The sequence below is a fragment of the Danio rerio genome, chromosome 3 (assembly GCF_049306965.1).
Source record: "Danio rerio strain Tuebingen ecotype United States chromosome 3, GRCz12tu, whole genome shotgun sequence".
Taxonomy (NCBI): domain Eukaryota; kingdom Metazoa; phylum Chordata; class Actinopteri; order Cypriniformes; family Danionidae; genus Danio; species Danio rerio.
In genome coordinates, this window is record NC_133178.1 from 32,012,810 (window position 1) to 32,033,513 (window position 20,704).

The 20,704-nt window shown below is 36.7% G+C and overlaps 1 protein-coding gene across 2 annotated transcripts in view; it reads right to left on the reverse strand.

The window, feature by feature from the left end:
• Nucleotides 1–20,704, reverse strand: part of rarab (retinoic acid receptor, alpha b) — a 214,704-nt gene that overhangs the window by 140,283 nt on the left and 53,717 nt on the right. For both annotated transcript variants that reach the window (XM_068217050.2, XM_005164029.6), the window contains exon 2: nt 306–372. The gene's annotated coding sequence lies outside the window, so the exon portion shown is untranslated. The remainder of the gene's footprint in view (nt 1–305; nt 373–20,704) is intronic.

Genomic DNA, 20,704 nt, shown 5'->3' on the forward strand with positions numbered 1-20,704 from the left:
ATTTTAGCGTGCTAACAGAGCTTTGCTGTGTGACTGAGAGTGACATGATTTATTGTGATGGATTTTGGAGGAGGGGAAACAGACTCCACGTGAAGCTCATATCCTGGTTGGCGTTCGAGACGCTCTTTAAGATGCTACAATCTGATTAGAAGCTACATGGAAATAAAATATGACATGCATCCATTTTTTCAGTGTTCTCGCTTTTTTTTTTTTGACGCCTACATCATTTATTCTCCATTTCTCCTGGTTTTGAGTCTTTTAAGAAGGAACCAAATAAAACAGCTTTAATGAGTAAGTAGAGTTACCTGCAGTGGGATCTCCAGCTTAAACCTCTTCAGACTTTCAGAGGAGCAGAACAGCACTGCAAAACACCTGAAAGAGAACAAGCAGAGTGGGACTTAGAGGTTTATGCCATTAAGTACAGATTAATTGAAAAACAAAAAGACAAGCATAATTATACTGAATCAGAAAAAAAAGAAAAAAATGAAGTATACATGAAGTATATACAGTACTAGGGTCAAATAACAGTGACCTTATGATGTGTTTTTAAAAATGTAGCTTTTATTCTATTCTATGCTATACTATACTATACTATACTATACTATACTATACTATACTATACTATACTATACTATACTATACTATACTACACCAGTGGTTCCCAAAGTGCGAGTCGGGACCCCTCAGTTCATGTGTAATATAGCTGTGTGAACATAAACAACATCTCTGAATGTAATACGCTCAAAGTTCAAGGCAAAAGTAGACACTAGTTTTTACAAAGTTAGCTTACAGCGAACAAAGTTTGGGGACTACAAAAAAAAAATACACTTTGGCAAATGAAATTATAAACGCTTCAGGTTATGTGCATTCACCATAAGCATACACCCTGTGCAGTAAAGGGGTGTGGCCAGAGGTTCTTTAACGTTACACCAGAGAAAGCTAAAATGCTGTCTAACTGCTGCTATTTACACAGAGCTTGTTCTGTTTCTGTATTTGGGCTTCGACACAAAGAGTGAAGTGCTTACAATTTATTTTAATACTGTGCCAAAGAATTATGGAAGATATATAGCAAGCATGTGACAAAGGAGAGCTTCCAGAGTCACTCCCAGTTCAGCGCTGGATTCGGCTAAAAACTCCTCAAACAAGGAGCAACTCCAACAATAATAGACAAAGCTTTTGATTGTGAGCCACAACCTGTAAGTATTTTTATTTGTTAAAATTGATCAACCACAAGGACAGTTTCCAGTGTTAATGGTATGTTGTAGCAAGGACTTAAACAAGGATGTGAACAACAGGAAATGCTGTTTGGCACCGCTAACAATTTAGCAACAAATTCATATTTATCCATCAAACCGCCATAAACAGCCACAATCTTCACCAGCGCTGCAGTGTCTCTCTATGCAGCTGCTTTCCCTGCGTTTTACATCTCAAATAACAAACTTGCAAAAAATATGCGACTGTTTCATATTACTTACACATGCTTGCATATTATATGTGAAAGGTTCAGGATGATTCAACTGATTCAGGATGAAACTGATAGGGCTAACAGGTACTCTGTCAGACAGTGTTTACACACCGCGAAAGCGCATGCTATTAGAAGAGTGACACTTTTCTTAGTGCTGTGGAGCCAGTCTGCAAATCACAGCACACTATCTTAGTAGAGCAATCAGAGCCCCTTGAGGGCGGGCCTTTCAGAAGAACTAGGAAATACAATAGTCGTTTTCATGTTAGCAAAGTAGCTGTATAGAATAAAAGTAAGATATATGAAAAAATAACGTGATTTTCTACAAATGAAGCATGAGCACACATTGCTTTTCATCTTATAAACACAACCAAGTCTTACAAATACTTTATGGACCACCCCATTAAAAAACAACATGGGATGATTATGTTATAATAAAGACAGCAATAGTGTCAGTGTAAGCAATAGTGTCAGCCAAACCTAAACAAATAAGACTTTCTAAAGAAGAAAAAAATGATAGCAAATGCTGTGAAAATGTCCTTGTTCTATTAAACATAGCTTGTAAAAGGTTTTAAAAAGAATACAAATTTCACAAGATAATAATTTTACCTTCAACTGTACACACACACACACACATGCACACACACACTTAATTTGAGCTAATTGTAGTGAATTTCTATGCAGTTTAACTTAAAAGTATAATGTGGGCGGCACAGTGGCACAATAGGTAGTGCCAACGCCTCACAACAAGAAGAATGCTGGTCCGAGCCCCTGGCGGGTCAGTTGGCAATGACATTTTTGTGTGGAGTTGCATGTTCTCCCCTGGGTTTCCATCGGGTGCTCTGATTTTCCCCAAAAGTCCAAAGACATGGTTAGATGAATTGGGTAAGTTAAATTAGCTGTAGTGTATGCATGTATGTCCTGGTCCTTCAAGTTAGGGGTTGACAAATCAATGAAATCCAATATGGGGGAATCTCCTCGCCCCCACCCTTAGTCTTAACCTATGGCACAATTGTAAAACATCATATGTGTTACTAAATATTTCATTCACAGACTTCAAAGGTTCTTGCTCCTGTCAGAGAATATTCCAGCGCAGTCACTTAAAAGTGGCTCTTGTCATCTGGTGACAGGCTTTGTGATTTCTAAAGGAGGTGACAACAAAGAGTCATGTGTTTCAGACGGTTTAAAGGTCCTGATTGGTGGATAGCTGAAGCTTGTTTTAGAGGTCAGGCTCATCAGAAGGATTGCAGCTACATATCAGACATACAGGAGGAGGAGAGAGAAGAGAAGAGCAAAAGATGGAGGAGTGCAATTCCTCTTTCTCTGACATTTCCTGTCTCATCATCTGCTCAGGCTTATTGTGTTTGAACACTTAGTAAGAAAAATGTGACAGCGAAGGTAGTGTGTGTATGTGTGTGTGTGTGTGTGTGTGTGTGTGTGTGTCCTCACCCACCCTGAACGCACCATAAGCACTAGGTGTACTGTGAGTGGGTGAGTTTCAGTTGGCTGTGGGAATATCTGTAGGCTTTTTTACTATATTGAACATAATGAAATATTTACTCTCTTACTTCAGCAAACTTTCAGTAAAACAAGTTGAGGCATTTTGGCCCTTAGCACTTTCAGTTATATGTTGGTCAATTTTCTACAACAAGACAAAAGTGAGCAATCGAGTGGTTTTAATGCAATGGTGTACAATAAATGAATAAATAACTCTTTAAGTCTTTCTGCTAGTCATAGAATTGGAAGTAATATTATTGTTAGCCATAGTTGATCATTTTTAATAATAAAATATAAGAAATGCTTCATTACGAAGGTATCCACTGGTTTTTAATCATTATCAGCAGTTATATTATTCATTCATTCATTTATTTTGTTTTTGGCTTAGGCCCTTTATTAATCTGGGGTCACCACAGCGGAATGAACTGCCAACTTATCCAGCATATGTTTTACACAGTGGATGCCCTTCCAGCCGCTACCCAACACTGGGAAAGAATGAATGATTTGATATATGATGTGATATATGATATGATATGATCAGCAGTTACATTTACCTGTATAACTTTTGCAGAAAATATTTCAAAAACATTGTGATTTAAAGATAAATGCATTTTATGTTTGAGAATACAGCAACTCTTTTGATAGCATTGTTTCTGGTTGAAACTTCTCAAACACAAAGAAAAAGTTTTAGTACATTGTTTTTGTACCCTCAGTTGACATTGGCTGCGTCTAAAAAGCTTTAAAATGCTGCCATCATAGGCAGAATTGCAAGTCAGGAAGATATTTCCGAATCCAAATTCTGCTTCACTTCCTGTCTCAGGAGGAACCTTCTTCTGATCGAATTTCGTAGGCAGCATAGACAGTCCTTTGCTGCCTTTGATATCCCACAGTTCCATTTCTGACAGTTGAGCTAAAAAATAAACACAGTGTCTCAAATCGCTGCTTGGCTGTCAGTTTGTGTGTAAAAATGAATGTTTTTGACCAACGTTTTCCACTTGTGATGGTATTTCTAGTGATAAGTTAGTACTGGAGTAAGCAAAAGTACCCTTAATTATTACCAATATTCTCACTACCTTGTTGAACATGATCAAATATTTAAAACGAGGTGCCTTTGTGCACTAACTCGGCCTCAGAAATCACTGTCTGAGAGAAGTTGTTAGATGAAGCCATTGTTTTTAAGTTTCATTTGTACCTTTAGTTACTTATTAGTTTAGATGGATCTCACATTTTTCTTGTTTTTTTTTCCCCAAGAGAGCATTTGACTAGTCAGAAGATTTAATGAAAACTAAAGTATGAGGTAAAGTAAAAAAAAAAAAATGTGTTCATCTATTTAAGTCAAACTGCAAACTTTGGATATTTATATCTTGTTAAAGAGCTCCTACTGTATGATGAAAATCATCTTTTGTAAGCTGTTTGGACAGAACTGTGTGTAGGTTTAGTGTGTTCAAAAATTATATCGGAGTAAAATAAACTCAACACATGTATTTTTTAAAATTTCCTGATACAAATAAAAGTGATTTTGAGGCCTGCCGCAACGTAATGTAGGAGTGTGGCTTTCCCCGTCCACAGATTGACAGGTGCCATGTCTCTATAAAAACATGTATACAAATGTCCACAGAACTTTTTTTTTTTTTTGCAAAAAACTAAGATTAAAACATCTGTTCCAACTCTCTGTGATTTTCATAAGTTTTATAAGTTTAAAACGTTCTTAAAGCAGAGCATGTTTGTAATAAAGACAGTAAAAATGCAGATTCTCGTGTGATTCTTAACTGTTATAATCACCATGGCCGCGTGGTGTCACGCATGGTTTGTATTGCAAATAGCATTTGTGTGAGACTCATCATTTCAGAAAGGCTTGAATAAACTCCACCACAAATACATCAAATAAACTTACTTGGTATTTTTAACTTACTTGGTATTGGTATGAGCTGTATTTCAGGTTCATACAAGTCTTTCTCTGTCACTGACGGCTGTTTATCTGAGGTAGCGCATGATGAGAAGCAGATACGCACATGGGAGCGGTGGACAGGGAAAACCAGCTCATCTCATTCACATTTAAAGCCACAGGCTACAAAAACAGCTACACTGTACTCAGACACCAAAACGGGCATATTCTGCATTACATTTGACTGATCTGATGGTTAATTTAGTCAGTTTTTAGAGCACACTAGCTTATAAATAACCTTAAGGTTAACATTCTGACCCTAAAAATATAGTTTTTTTTTTTTACCTAATGGGGGTTGTAATAATCATGACTGCTGCAAATTACTGTAGATCTTGCTTTGATGGCAAATTCACACTGCACGATTTTAGCTTTTATTTTCACATGGCAAAAGGTTTAATGAAATTGCAGACAAAAGTCCAAAATCAGAGGTAAATCAGTGACTTTTCATGCGAGTGACAATCACACAAGGTTAATTATCAAAAACGCGATCAGAGAGCATTGCTGCCGTGTCAACGACGCCCATAAAATATTTTTGGACTTTTTGCACAACGCACAGTCCTCGTTCCCCTGCACCTTTTTTTTCTTTTATTGTTGACCTTTCTTTGTAAATCAGTATTCAGTGCAAGGATATTTAAATGGCATTTTTTAAAATATTCATTTCAATGTACCATTTGCAGTCTTTCACATGATCTTCAATGATCTTATCACTTCTTGCGGCAATTGTGAGCCAGAGTTGTCAACTTTTTTTTTTTATATAGATCTGCAGTGTGTATCCTCCTGTCACACATCCATCATGCAGTATGAACACAGCAGCAATTGAACACAACACTAGATAGTCATGCAGTGTGAAAACAATAGTGATGTGACATTTACAATAATCATGAAGTGTGAACTTAGCCTAACTCAACTTGTGTTACATGAGAATGAAAAAAATCCACCATAATAAAAGCTTATAAAATATATGTTTTATATTGGTTCAATTTCAACTTATTATTAAACATATTTAATAAACAAACCTATTTTAACACTTTAATCTTAATATTTTATTTACGTTTCTCTTTGAATCAAACCCAAGAACTTGCCATTGCTAACCCCATGCTCTCCTGTCTGAGATACAGAACAGCTTCTTGATAATAAGAAAATGAAAAACACACAAAAAATATACATAAAGCACACCATTTGCTAAATCTGACCTCATCAGTCCTCAAGACTCTGAATGGTCCAGAGCCCCCTTCAACTCAAATTCTAAAAGAAGGAGCAAGGTGCCAGTGATGCGCCTTCAAGAGCTGTTTGTCCACGGACACTGAAATGTCACTTTACACAGCGAGAAGGCCACATGTGCCATCTTGTCTGCTTGACAGAGAAGAACAGGCTTTGTCAGCAGGTCACCTGTAATGTCCGAGTCCTCTGCTATCAACAGCGCTTCCCATCACCCGTCCCGACCTTCAGATGGTGCTACGTGCACAGAGTGCGTGACATTTTAAAAAGGTGACAGCAACACACTATGTTCCCAACTCACCACATTCCTTCTATTTCTGTTATACTTAAAGTCAACTGTCTCCTGCAGACGAGGGATCTTCCAGGAGTTTGACATCTCTATCAAGCTACTGCACTCTTTGTTATGGCACGTCATCTTGGAACAGGCATCTGGGTTAAAATGAACATAAATCACAAGCACTGACACAATCATTTTTAGTATGATGTTTACAGAGTTATTGGCACCCTTAAACATAAGCAAATGCGAATGTGGGAATAAATCTGCATTGTTAATCCTTTTGATCTTTCATAAAATCAGTAAATGGTTGCTTGAAATAAAACAAAGGCAAGGGGGGACACCTTATTATGAAATAAATGCAACAATTCACACTGATCAAAATTATTGGCACTTGATATTATATTATGAGAAAAATATACAGATTTCTGAACGTCTGTTGCACATCCTATTCATGTTTGCTCATACCAAAATGAGTACAAATAATAAATGCTTGCACAATTACTTGATCCAAAGGATAAATATGACATAAAATATGATGTAAATATGAGGAAATACATACTGTAAGCCATCTTCTGTAGAATATACACTAAATTCAGTAAAAAAAGCATGTTAATATTTCCCCCAATTTCAATGGTTTTACTTTAATGATATGATCAGGTTTGAGATTTTATTTAAATTAAAAGACAACACTTACAAATAATATAGTTTTTTTTGTCATTTACTTATAATTCTGCAATTGACAGTAGGGATGTAATGATTTACTGTGAGCTGGTTGAAAAATCGATTTAAATTTGTGATGATTCAAACCGGTAAAAATATTGAATGAAGTTTTGAACAGCGGGGTGCTGTGCTTACAGGCGTAAACTCGCTTTAAAAAGAGGTAGAGTGGCAGGGTAAAATGACAGCAGTGAGGCGCGCCAGGCAAAACACGAAATGTGTGTAAATCATACCCCTCAACCCTCCCGTTTTTCCCGGAATTCCCCCCGTATTTTACAATTCTATCCCGCTATCATTCCATAAAGGTATTTTCCTGTATTTCTCCCTGTATTTTAATCTTTCTGTGAAGGATGGCAATAAACATCAAAGAGCCGATCCTGCCTATACAGTACGTAACCCATACCGCCAAACCACCAGAGGACACCCTTTGCTCCTAAACATGAATCTGTTCCGTGCTTTCATTTTATCATGAAAACAATTTGAAAAATCTAAAAATGGCAGGATTCCCTTTCGTTCTATTACAGGTGTCGTTGCCCCTTCTATGCAATCCTCAAAACAGTCAGTTCATGTAGCGGTGCGTGAATCTCAGTTGTGCTTCATAGTGAAAAACAGACGCTTTTTTCAAAATGAACTTTGTACACACGATTTAAAGCGGGATTTGGATGCGTGTTTGAACAGACATATACTATTAATACTACTACTACTGCTACTACTACTACTACTACTACTACTAATAATAATAATAATATCTAAACATGTTGATCTTGGTGGGTTTTTTTTTTAGACAACAAATTTTGTCTTAAATAAACGGTTAGGAAAGCAATGGAATGCTTTCACTTCAGAAGGGCGCATTTTTAAAATGACAGCGCTGTCATTTAATGTAATCAATTGAAAACGTAGAGGTATCCCTTATAATGCTGCAAAAAGACATTTACTTACACTGCAAAACAACAAATATGATGCACATAAACCGTCAGCGCGGTGAAAAATGTCTGTCACAGACGTCTATATGCAAACAACTACTAATAAGCCAAACCATGAGAACCGGATGATTTGCAGCTCCGCTTGCTCCGACGAGTGCTACGGAGATCACACAGTGCATCAGTGTTTTCATAATGAAAGTATGTGTGAAGATGCATTTCAGACTGAAAAGGAAAGTTGTTCTATTGCAGAACCAAGTATTCGATTATTTCAAGCCTCTCCTTTTCAAATTAGTTTATGCATATTTTAATAATTTTTCTCACTGAATATTTAAAAATGTTTAAGATTTAGCTCTTTAGTTGGTTTTTAAAATAGCAACTTGGTTATGGCAGAAAATTCATTATTTTGCAAAATATGTGAAGCATTGCAAAAAAAAAAAATGAAAGGGCTCTTCACCTTAAATTAGTTTGAAATTATTTTTGTCAAAAAATCATAAATAAATTCTGAATCTTGTGATTAGTATCGTGAATTGTATCGAAATGTGAGGTGAATTGTTATATCCCTAGTTGACAGTAAATACTTTACAATTAAAATAAACAATAAATAAATACTATAATGCAAATCAGAATTACATTGGTTCATCTAATAATGCATTTAAAAGGTGATTCACAAACAAATAAACAAAAAGAAATAACTGCAGCTAATATACATATTTGTGCCAAATTTTGGGTCTCCCTGCAATTGTTTCTCATAATCAACTGAAAATGGAAGTGAATAAGTTTGAAAAGCTGTGATTTTGTTTTGCAAGTTTTATTTTCGCCATTTAGGTCAAAATGTTCTTGACAGCCTTGTGAGCTTCATTATCTTATACAGTAGATGTCATTCCTGTGATTGGTTGATTGGGTTTAGTTATTACCCAAAGGTAATCAGCTTTCTAGTCAGTGTTGCCGTTTAATCCCATCGGTAGTGTTTTTCGGATTACACAAAGACAGAGCTGTTGAACAGAAATTGCTTTCTAGGAATTAACTATGCAGCGACAAAGACGCAGAGCAGAACGGATTGGAACGCACCAAAGTCATGAGACCAAAGTTTCCTTGACTGACCCCAGTCTTTTCAGTAGCACTGGCACAATTTCTGATAAAACTCAGACAGAAACGGCATCTTTTACAGCTAATGTGCCAATGGTTGCCAGACACTTTGGAATTTATTAGCTGTCTGCTGAAAGAGTAAAGCTGGATAAAGAACAAAAGAAAGCCAACAGTGAAACATGAGGAGTAGAAGAGTAAGAAACAGAGGCAGCACCTATTTGTTTATTGGAGGAGTGGATTAGACAGGACAGTCTAAAAAAAAAAACGATACTAGGAGACAAATTGTCAAAGCAAGACAACTAGTGGCATCCACCCATCCCTTTCTAATGGACGATGACCCTGTAAAGCCCAAAGGTCACCCTTATCCCCCCTCAACCTGGACTATCTAAATAGGACCACCCTCTGATGACACAAGATGAAGCACCTCTACCACTGAACTCTGCATACAATCGACTATAGTGAGATACACAGAGAGGTCTTAGGGTGAAAAACAGTGTATTTCTGTACGCATAAGAAAAGAAAGGGAGGGGGAGGGAAGGAAAGATAAAGAGGGAGACAGAGAAAGAGAGACGGATATGGACACTGAAATAAAAAGAGATATAAACAGATGTGTAAAAGGCTGGCGATACAAGTAAGCATGTGTATATTTCAACAGGGTGACTTTTGGTTGTGTGTATTCTTCATGGCAACACCTGTCCAAAATAGCAATCTAAAAACCCCAAGCAGATGGGGTCCTTCACTAAACGACACACTGGATGGAGAAAATGGACCAATCCATACAGCTTAATGGAAAAACGACCACCGAAACTTAAATGTCAAGAGATCTTTCATCCAGACTATTCGCTCACCTAAAAAAAGGGTGTAATTTTTAGAGGCTACAGAGTGAACTAAAAAGGGAAAAGAAGAAAGCTTCCAAAGGGTTTTCTATCTATCTATCTATCTATCTATCTATCTATCTATCTATCTATCTATCTATCTATCTATCTATCTATCTATCTATCTATCTATCTATCTATCTATCTATCTATCTATCTATCTGTCTGTCTGTCTGTCTGTCTGTCTGTCTGTCTGTCTGTCTGTCTGTCTGTCTGTCTGTCTGTCTGTCTGTCTGTCTGTCTGTCTGTCTGTCTGTCTGTCTGTCTGCCTATCCGTCTATCTATCTATCTATCTATCTATCTATCTATCTATCTATCTATCTATCTATCTATCTATCTATCTATCTATCTATCTATCTATCTATCTATCTATCTATCTATCTATCTATCTGTCTATATCGTTCTATCTATCTGTCTATCTGTCTATATCGTTCTATCTATCTGTCTATCGTTCTATCTATCTGTCTCTAATGTACACATATATCAGAGATGCAATAGGAAGGAAAAAAAAAGAGTTTCATAGATACAGTTAGATATAGTATTTTTTTAGTATTTCAGAGTAAACAAACAGCTGAAAACAATAATATGTGTGTGCATGCTGTATAATAACATTATTTCATTGTCTGTTGAAATTACTGATTTTGATTGGCTGGAAAATGTGCAATAAAATTGTTTAATAAACAGGTTGTTCCAGTCAGTTTTGATCGCAGTTCAAAATAAATGCACTTCCCTCAAAAATTAATAGTAACAGTAGTAAATTAGTGACAGATGTCGGAGCCTTCATTCCTCTGAGTAATCGCAAGAAGACCAACATGCTTCACTAGAAGTTGCTGGAGATCAATCAACTTGCAAACATGCTCAAAATTATTTGTGAAAAGTTAGCTAATGCAGGAACACTAATAATCTCTCTCTTTCCCTCTCTCTCTCTCTCTCTCTCTCTCTCTCTCTCTCTCTATTTCTGAATGTGACAGATTTAAAGGGGGGAGATCTAATGTATCGTAACTAACAAAAATGATTATTATTGCCTGCCCCATTCTCACAGTATTGGCTGAGTCAGTGTTGCTAAAAAGAGCCTACAGAGCCAGTATATACCACTGTAGATATAGATTTTACCAAAAGATGTGTTGACCTGCAGTTGTGGAAAGTATTAAGACAATTACAAAAATATAAATAAAGAGAATGCAATGCAGATACAAGTTCTCCCATTCCCAGCAGAGAGGTCTGACAACAGAAAAAATAATTTGTGGACGAAAGTCAATTTTCAAGGAAAGTCTTAGGAAAGACAGCTTTTTCAGGCATGCAATTACACATCCTATTTACTTCAATGAGGAAAAACTGAACATATTTTTAATCAGTAACAAAATAACATGATCTGCCTCCAAAATATTGCTTTGTATGTCTAAATATCTTTAAAGAAGTTGTTTTTGTAGGCTTGAGAAAGTGGCGGTTCTAAAGCACAGTAGCTAAAGGGCCAGGCAGGGGTCACTTGCTTTTAGGGGGCACACTCAAACATTTATCTTATCCTACATTCAGAATTATTTAATGCACTTTCCTATGTCATTCATTAATTCATTCATCACTCTACAAGCTCTAGAAGTAATCTAAAAATTTTATATTTTACAACATTAATAATTTGACAAAAAATATTAGAAATTGTATCAAGCCAGTAAAACAGTTTTTTTATATTAGCAAGAATAATAATAATTATAATTATTATTTTGATTATCTGATTAATAGTCGCTTATTCTGTGAAGATGCATATTCAGGCTTGCTTTATATTTAATCTTAAAATCTATCATTAATTAGCAAACATATAATATTAAGAAGAAAACTGGATAGTATAAGTACACACCATCAATGCTTCAGGGATGACAGATAAGTTTAAATAAGTATCTAAATTCTCTAAATTGTTCAGAGTGTGTAATCTACAGAATACAGCGAACCTGGATGGTTTGGTAATTGACTGTGAGGCATCTTGCGTGTTCACTATTTTTAGTTAATTTAATAGTACAACACCAAACTGCACAACAGATGCATCATGATTAGTTCTTGCCTGCAGTGTTGCCATGGCCACTTATTATAAGCTCTATGGACTTTTTAGGCTTCATTCAAAAAACTATTGAGTTTATTACAGTTACTAGAGTAGTCATCAATAGACTTGTCCTTCTGGTTTTTTCCACTAAGATCTGGCAATGCGAACAAGTCACAGCTCAAACCTTTTACACAGTTATTACTTGCTCTTTGCAGTTGGCTAATGCATGCATAAAGAAGAGACTTACTACCGGTCAAAAGTTTAAGGTCAGTACAAATTTTAAATGTTTTAAAATAAGCTTCTCCTGCCCACCAAGGCTGCATTTATTTTATCAAAAATACAGTACAAATTGTAAAAGTGTGAAATGTTGACTATAAAATAACTGTTCAAAAGTAGTTTATCATTTCATTTAATCATTTATTGCAGTGATTTTGATGATGAATTTTCAGCTTCATTACTCCAGTCTTCACACAATGCTTTAGAAATCACTCTAATATTAATTATTAGAATTATTATTATTAATTTAATCATTATTAATGGTGATAGTAATAAGCAATAATGACTGGAGTAATACTTTCATTTGAAACTACATACAATAAGAAAGCAGTTATTTACAATTTGAATAGATATTTAACAATTTAGCCATTTTATTACATTGAATAAATGCTACCTTGATGAACAGAATAATTTTCAAGAAAAAAAAAAAAAAAACAGCCCCAAACTTTGGACCGGTAGTGTATCTAACCACTTGCTGTTCAGTCTAGTCAGGTACAAACTTTCTGGCAGTTTTTGTAAATATGCAGTTTTCATTCCATTATTCTGCTAAATTTAGGGGGCCAGAGGGGTGATCATGCTGACAAGGGGGCACTGGCCGCCCCTGGGCCTCCCTTAGAACTGCCACTGGCTTGAGAACACAATAAACATACATGTACAATCCTACACTGCAAAAATGATGACAAAAAGTCATGAAAACAAATGTTTTTATGTTACTTTAACTAAAGTTATTGATTTAATCAGGGTTTGTTTTTAATTATAGAAAGTTTAACTTAATATTTTTAGTCCGATGGACTGATGTAAGTTGAGATGACTTTAAAAGTACTCTCATTCAACAACAAAAAAGGGCAGTAATTTTTTACAGTGTAAATACATATCTCAGGACATTACTTGATTTATAAGTCATGCAAATTTACTAACAGCAGCCGCTGTGTTGTAATTCTTTTACCAGTTAGCTATTGACTATTATATTTTGGAGATGGGACTTTTTCCACTCATGATTCACGTCAAGGGTGTAAGTTTGCTCTTGACATTGGTGGGGACATATGAACCCCGACCCCTTAACAACTCATTCAGTGAGTTCATGCGACTTGCTTTTCTTTGGATAAAGCTCCTTATGTCCACCTTCTTTCTTTTGCTGCCAAGACTTGGGCCTGTCACAACACCCTTAAACACCTTACTCTTGCAGTTTTCTTACATCTAAATGCATGACACGACAGCAGGGAAAGGCACAGCTAATCAACAGCTAACGAAAACAGCTAATGTTTATGTGTTTGGGCATGGAAGGACTAGACTAGAGAATGTGATTTAACCCTTTCTGCATGCCTAGATTAATGCTGACAGCGCAATTTTATTAAGTGAATTAAATTATTGGTGGGGACATTTCAATAGTCGGCGGATATCAGTAGAGATACGTGTTTTACATCCATGCTAATTCTACTCCCCTGATTGAGTTTGCATTTTCTCCCATTCAAAAATGGTGAGACAAAATAGTGGACCATCTTAATATTTCTATAGTCTGTATAGCATGTGGCAGAAATGTGCCATAAAATAATGTAAAAAAACACCAGACAGGCCAACAGGGATGAAGCTTTTGACTAAACGCAACATGGCGCTAGCTTTAGCTGAGACGACGAGAGAAGGCACGAATCACGGGAGCAGGCGATCCCTGGAGGGAAGCTCCTGCACTCAGAACTCTGTGTCCTTGGGAGCTGAAGATTGATGGGAATCGAGTGATAAAAACCAAACTGTCCTTGAGTCCCATGAGCCTGAGACACGGCTGTACTTGCTGAAGTGTGTGTGCCTCTGCCACATGTTTCCCCCACAGACTCAAGGGGCTGATGCTGGGTAGGCCAGTGTCAGGCTTTTGTCTGAACCTTTACTCCAGCAATCAGCTGTAAGATGTATTAGGAAAGGAGGCGGATTTGGAAATGAGGCGTAAGATTGAATAGCTGCTTTTAAAGGAACGGGTCGGGCGAGGTGTTTCGGTAAAGAGGGGAGGGAGTGGTGCTGACCAATACAATACAGTCATACATAATGAAAGAACACATCAGGATATCGGAAAAGTCTCTGCAAGTGTTAACAAAAAAACCCCAACAAGCTGCACGTTTCACAGCAAAATGCACGAGGGAAGCGTGAATGTAAATATCTGTTTTGAAATCAGGAAGCGTGTTGTAGCTGCTGTGAATGCTGATAAGATCAAGCATGGCCTCCTTTTGGGCTGACAGTGTGCGTGTCGAGAAAGTTGGTCGATGGATGGTAGCTTATCCAGTTAATTGTCTGCAGTAGAACATCCAGCAGTGGTTAGGTATCTTCAGATACTACAACATTATGGTAATAAAGCACTTGAAAGCTGAAATGTAGGTAGAACGTTAGTGTGTATGGATTACAGAGTCTGTCCAATGCATCCATGTAGCATAAAATTTAAATTCAGCAAAGCCTTAAAGGGATAGTTCACACAAAAATGAATATTTAATGGTAATAGTACAACATTAAAGATGACTTTTAGCTGTAGAGCTTTAAAAACTAGAAGCATTTTTAGAGTCTTATTCGGGTGAAACAAAATTAACGCAAGGTTCCTAATGACATATTTAAGTCTTATGAATGATCAGTCTGTGAAAGAAAGTGAGCATTATTTACAACTTAATGACCTTTAATCTACAGCCTTGGCAAACTATCGGTGCGGTACGCCTTTTGACAGTGGAAACAGCCATAAAAGCGTACCAAACCAAACCGTACCGTACCACTTAGTGGAAACGGGACATTAGACTCGATCAGAGTCGGACGTTACCTCCCGATCAGGACTTGAATATATAAGCAATATCGCACGAGTAGCAGTGGGATATGGCTGTATATCAGGACTGGTGGGAGGCGATCGTTAAAAACACTTAACACGTGCGGACTTTGCTTATTTTAATCTGCCAACACAACAAACATTCCTGATAAGCGAGCAAATCGGTATAAATTACGATTATTTAAAATTACGAGTTTTATAGGAAGAAATAAAAATATGGGATTTTTGCGGGGAGACTGGTCTGAAATATGGCATACTCCCATGAAGTGCTGGCAGGTGTGCTTACCAGTTTAATATTGATTTGATCTGCTGTAGTTAGAAATCAGACTGTTATATCTTCAAACCGTAAGGGATTATTATGCGGTTCTGTCGCCATCTTGTGGATAGAAAACGTCAACCGTCGCCCACGAGCTCTCTCAGAAATTTTTAATATTTTGAAATAGGCACTAGTCTTGCAAATAAACTGCATAGTTGCAATCTAAAGAACTACATTCTCGACTAAAAAAGCCTCAAAAGTATATTTTGTTGTCTAACAGCAGTTATATTTGTCAAACTGTAGTGTCTGCTGTATGTGGGTGGAGTAATACACAAAGGGTAAAGAGGCTGTACGAGTGCTGATATTACTTAAATATATCACAACTATCAGCTAATCAGATTCGAGAACCATAGAGAACTGTTACATAAATATGCACATTCTCATTATTTTTTAACACATCTACAGTAGTACAGCATTGCCAAAGCATTTTAGATGTGTATAAAATATGTATATCAACATCATCAAAAGAAAAACATTTACAGCAAATGAGAAGTAAATTACAAGAAAAATGAATAAAAACAGACAATATCTCTAAAATGGAGATCTTGATTGACCATTTCTAATAAAATAAATATATTTTGCTGCTAGTTTAGGTGACATTTCGTGCACTCCGAGTGTGTAGTGAAGTTTTTTTTAAATGGTTTGGATAAAGAATTTATTATTTAATTTTTATCTCTGTCTCGCGGCTGTGAGCACTGTCAGCTTTGAAGTCAAGCAGAAAGTAGTCTTTAATAAAAGAGTAATGTAAAAACGCAATAGCTCAGAAAGCGAAAGCAAAAGTCAACTTCCGGACATTTCAGGAGATTTAGAAACACTGCCCGGACGCATTTTTAAGCCTCAAAAAGGCGCATTTCATTGGGTCTCTGCAAAGCATGTGAAACTGCGCACACACAATTAGCAGTACGAAATATGTAGGGCGAGAGAAGATTTTCCACTGTTTAATCGAATGTTGATGTTTGGTTATATTGGACTGGTACAAATAAAAAAAGTGTAAAATGATGAAAAGAAAAAACTGTCATGAAATATACTTTGCTTGCTGATAATATACCTGGGCAGCCCGCCCAAGTAAAGTGTGGACAGCACTGCACCTACATCTGAGATGACCTCAGGGTGAGCATATTAACAGCAAATTCTGCTACCAGATTATCGTTACTCCTTTATCCTTTCATCACAAAACTGAATTACCTCCTTTCTTCTGAGGAAAATGAAAGATATTTTACAGAAAATTGTCCATACAGTGAAAATCAATGGGGTTCAGTGTTGAAAGTCCTTTAAAATACCCTCTTTTGTTTTAAGCATGCAAGCACCAAAAAAGTCAGTACTGGCCTTTATTATGAACAAGCTCACATTATGGTTTATAGTTTGAAAAGAGTATCAAAATCCATATTTAGAAGCTATATACATTCAAAATCTTCAAAATTTTCTGTCCAATCAGACATTCTCCAAAATCTGAATCATCCCTCCCCTACACAATAAATAATGCTAAAGCTGTGGTGAAGAACATCATTGGTCACATAAATACTGTTTCCTATTTGACAAAAAAGGTGCAAGTGTAGTGGACTACATATGGGATAAATGGTTCAGACAGCAGACTAGGCATGGGCCGGGAAAAGATTTTAGTGGTATGATAACCTTGGATAAAAAATTAAAAAAAATCACAATTTCACTGTATTGTGATTTCTGCTCTGAAATATTACATTCTACAATACATTCTTTTTAAATGTCTGGGTAAAAAACAAGAACTTTTTCCCCTTTGAACAAAATATATTTTATGTAAAGAAACATTTATAATATTATGTAACAGTAAACGTGTCAGGCTAAAGAATTCAACTGAACCATTGACTTCTGCCATCTACATTAGTTTTAATAACACAGATTTCATTACATTTTTAAATGGGATCTTTGGAGATCTTTTCTGCTTAAAATACTGTTGTCCTAAAAAAACATTTTAAAAAGATCTTACACATACTATAGGAACGGTATAGCAGAAAATTTTAGTGGTTTTAAAACCTTGACTTTAGCAAACCGCAGTATATTGTACCTTAACGGTTATCATCCCATGCCTAGAGCAGATCACAAAATGAAATGGTTCTAGACAGAATGCTGTATTTTGAAGCAATATTGAGCAATATAAAAAAGCCTTATTTTTCTGACCCTAAACTTTTAAACAATAGATACTTCACCCTCCAGTGCCAAAGCAACTCCCTGGTCAACACACCTTTAGCGTTCCATCACCAAACTCAAACCGCACCCCAATCTCAAACAATCCACCTTAGGAGCACTAGGATTACATGACGCTCACATTTACACAGCACAAACAGACCATGCACGCTACAAACAGAACAGCCTAAGACCTAATCTACATTTTGTCATTTTGTTTACTTGTATAAAAGTCTGTCCCTAAACATGGGTAAAGTGCCTCAGCGGTCTATACTAAATTGACAAATGTGTAAGTAGCTGTATTGAATTCCTACTAATACCAAGCACAAATCACGAAACGCTTGCGCACACACACACACACACACACACACACACACACACACACACATGCAGTCATCAGCATACTAGAAGATAGTGTAGCTCAAGCCAGTGACCGCACATAGTGGCACTCCAGCCTGAGCAGGTACATCTCTTTAATAGGCTGCTATCGACCAGCTACCCAGACTCCACTACATGCAGATCGATTCTCTTGCCAGAAATAGCCTCTAGAGACCGAGCGCCGAGGCTGCGAGGTACTCTGTGTACGCTTGAGTACTAGACTGCATTTCTGAGCTCCACGGCTGTACTTTCTGTTCTGCCTGTCTCTGTGTGGTAAGGAAACCACATCTTAGATGGTAAACAACCTGGTGCTGCAGGCGACCCTGAGAGAATCCACAGCAATCCTGTACTTTTATTAATCTTTCTTCATTTCAGTGCAACAGAACAATTATACGCGTGTATTTCTGTAAACAAAATAAACGTTTGACTCATTTGCTCAATTTAGAGAGGACTGTTTTTCCCTGAGGAGGTCAGGGAAATGTGTGTAACACAGATGTCCTGCCCAAACTGAACATGATTGTTTCTCTTGAACGACCTTGGAAAATAATTTGAAGCAAATTACTGCGTTTTCTTTTTAATGTTTTACCTAGCAACCTACAGTTTAAACGCTGGAGGATTCTTAAAATGTGAAAAATTGCATGTAGAGATGTTAACCGAATAGCCATTTGTTTCACAAAATAAATAAAGCTTCTCCAAACATTTATGGTCAAACTTACCTGGTGTTCCTTCATTACAGACTTTAACCTTCTCCAACTGCAGGGGTGAAAAAACTGGTCATGTTCTGCTGTAATGTAAAAAAGGGTTTTAACATCTGTGTAGAAAATGCTGCTCCATCTGAAAGCATGTGTTGGGAGTCATAACCAGCTTTACTGACGAAATGTACATGAAAAACACCTTAGATTAATCACCCAGTCCTACTAATATTGAGTACTTAAGTCAATAGTTCTGGAAACTAACTTTCAAAATATTGGAATTTTCTGCTCTGAACACAATGTAGGTGTTTTTGTTGCCTGTGCCTTTAATGCTAGTTCTCTCCGCCCACTGTTCCCACGTGCCTGTCAGAGTGTGCCTTAATCTCCGCCTCGGTTGCTTTAGATAAACAGCACAGTGACAGACATGAAGGAAGATCTCATGTCATGTCTGTGAGAAATACTACAGTAAGAACCTTCCCAATGATTATCAGATGTATTTGTTGTGGAGTTAATTCAAGCCTTTCTGCAACCATAAGTCACACACAACGTTGTTAAAGTGTTCGAATAATAATTATTGTAATTCATAACACACATGCACTGTTTTAAAACATTTTAAACTTGAAAAAATCATTCTTGATCACATTTGATGTTGACTAATGATCACAGTGGGATGAACAGATCTTTTAGTCCTAGTTGCATTGTACACATCCTGTCAAGTTGAAATGACTATATGCATTACTACGTGGTGGGCTTCACAATGGGAGGGATTTGGGTCCTATTTTATTATCAGGATATTTTAAAAAAAGAGACGTATTGTCTTTATATCAGCCCAATATGACTATGGACACACTTTACCTACACACAGTTCTGTCCAAACTGCTTACAAAAGATGCTTTTCATCATAGGTGCCTTTTAACGAAGTAAAATACAAGCAACAAAAAGAAAAAAAAAACATGTGATTCCAATAAAAATGCCATTGTGCCATTCATAATACACGTTTCTTATCAACCGTATTTTCCACAATGGAAGTAAGCTCTTTAGCAGACTTAACAGTTTAATCATATTTGCATCTCTCTTAGTTGTAGTAGCTAACAAATAAATTACTTCCACTACAAAACAAAACAGTGCGTTTAAAATGATTTCAACACATTAGAGTGTAATAACAAACACCAGTTTGCAATAAATACACTATAAGAGAAGTTATCTAAAATCATATGGTCTGAAAATCTTGGAAATACATTAGGTACAAAAACACAACAACATTAGCATTCTCTATTAAAAGCTTAACTAAGTTATGCTAGGAGCAAGTCTGTACTTTCCTAGAACAATATAGAAACAGCTTTTACTGCCCTTTTTTTACGTGGAATAATGCAACTCGACTGGAAATATATGCAACAATAAATCTATACCTTTATTTACATTCAGCTCGCATGGCCATCCCAAACGCCCACATCTATTAAACAGGCACTCCCATCTAAATAAAAACTACAGGGATTCGTTGTTTGGAAACCTAATCCCGTCTGAATAGTACCATTGGATCTATCAAGGATCTATGACACATCAGAGCTCATAAACCTTTGCTTTGCAAAAGCTAATCACAGCCAGATTGTGTAGCTTCGTCAGTGTGTAAAAAACCTGAGCATTCAGAGTGAGGCGTGACTAATCTCATCGTTTTAGCCAAAGCTGTATTTAAAAAAAAAAAACTCTGGAAAGTGGGGCAGCGAGCTGTGCCATGAAAAATTGAAACTTCCCCCCTCCGGGCCCATGAGCATAAATAGAGAGGCCTTCTACGTCAGTCTTTCCCCTCCTTTCGGTCTCCCTTCTAGGAAAATCAATCCTTTTTTCTCAGCCTTGCGCTATCATTGCGCGAAGGTGAGGATTATAGCGGGATTAAAAACAGGAGACTCTTGCCCTGCCCCGAGAACCAGATTTCCCAGATTAAAGATCAGCCCATGTATTCTGGCTGTGTTGACGAGAGCATTGTTCATTTGTTTGTAAGCACTCAGTCAGAATCCAGTCGAAATGCTGAATCCAGGTCTTTATTGATAAGAACGTCTTG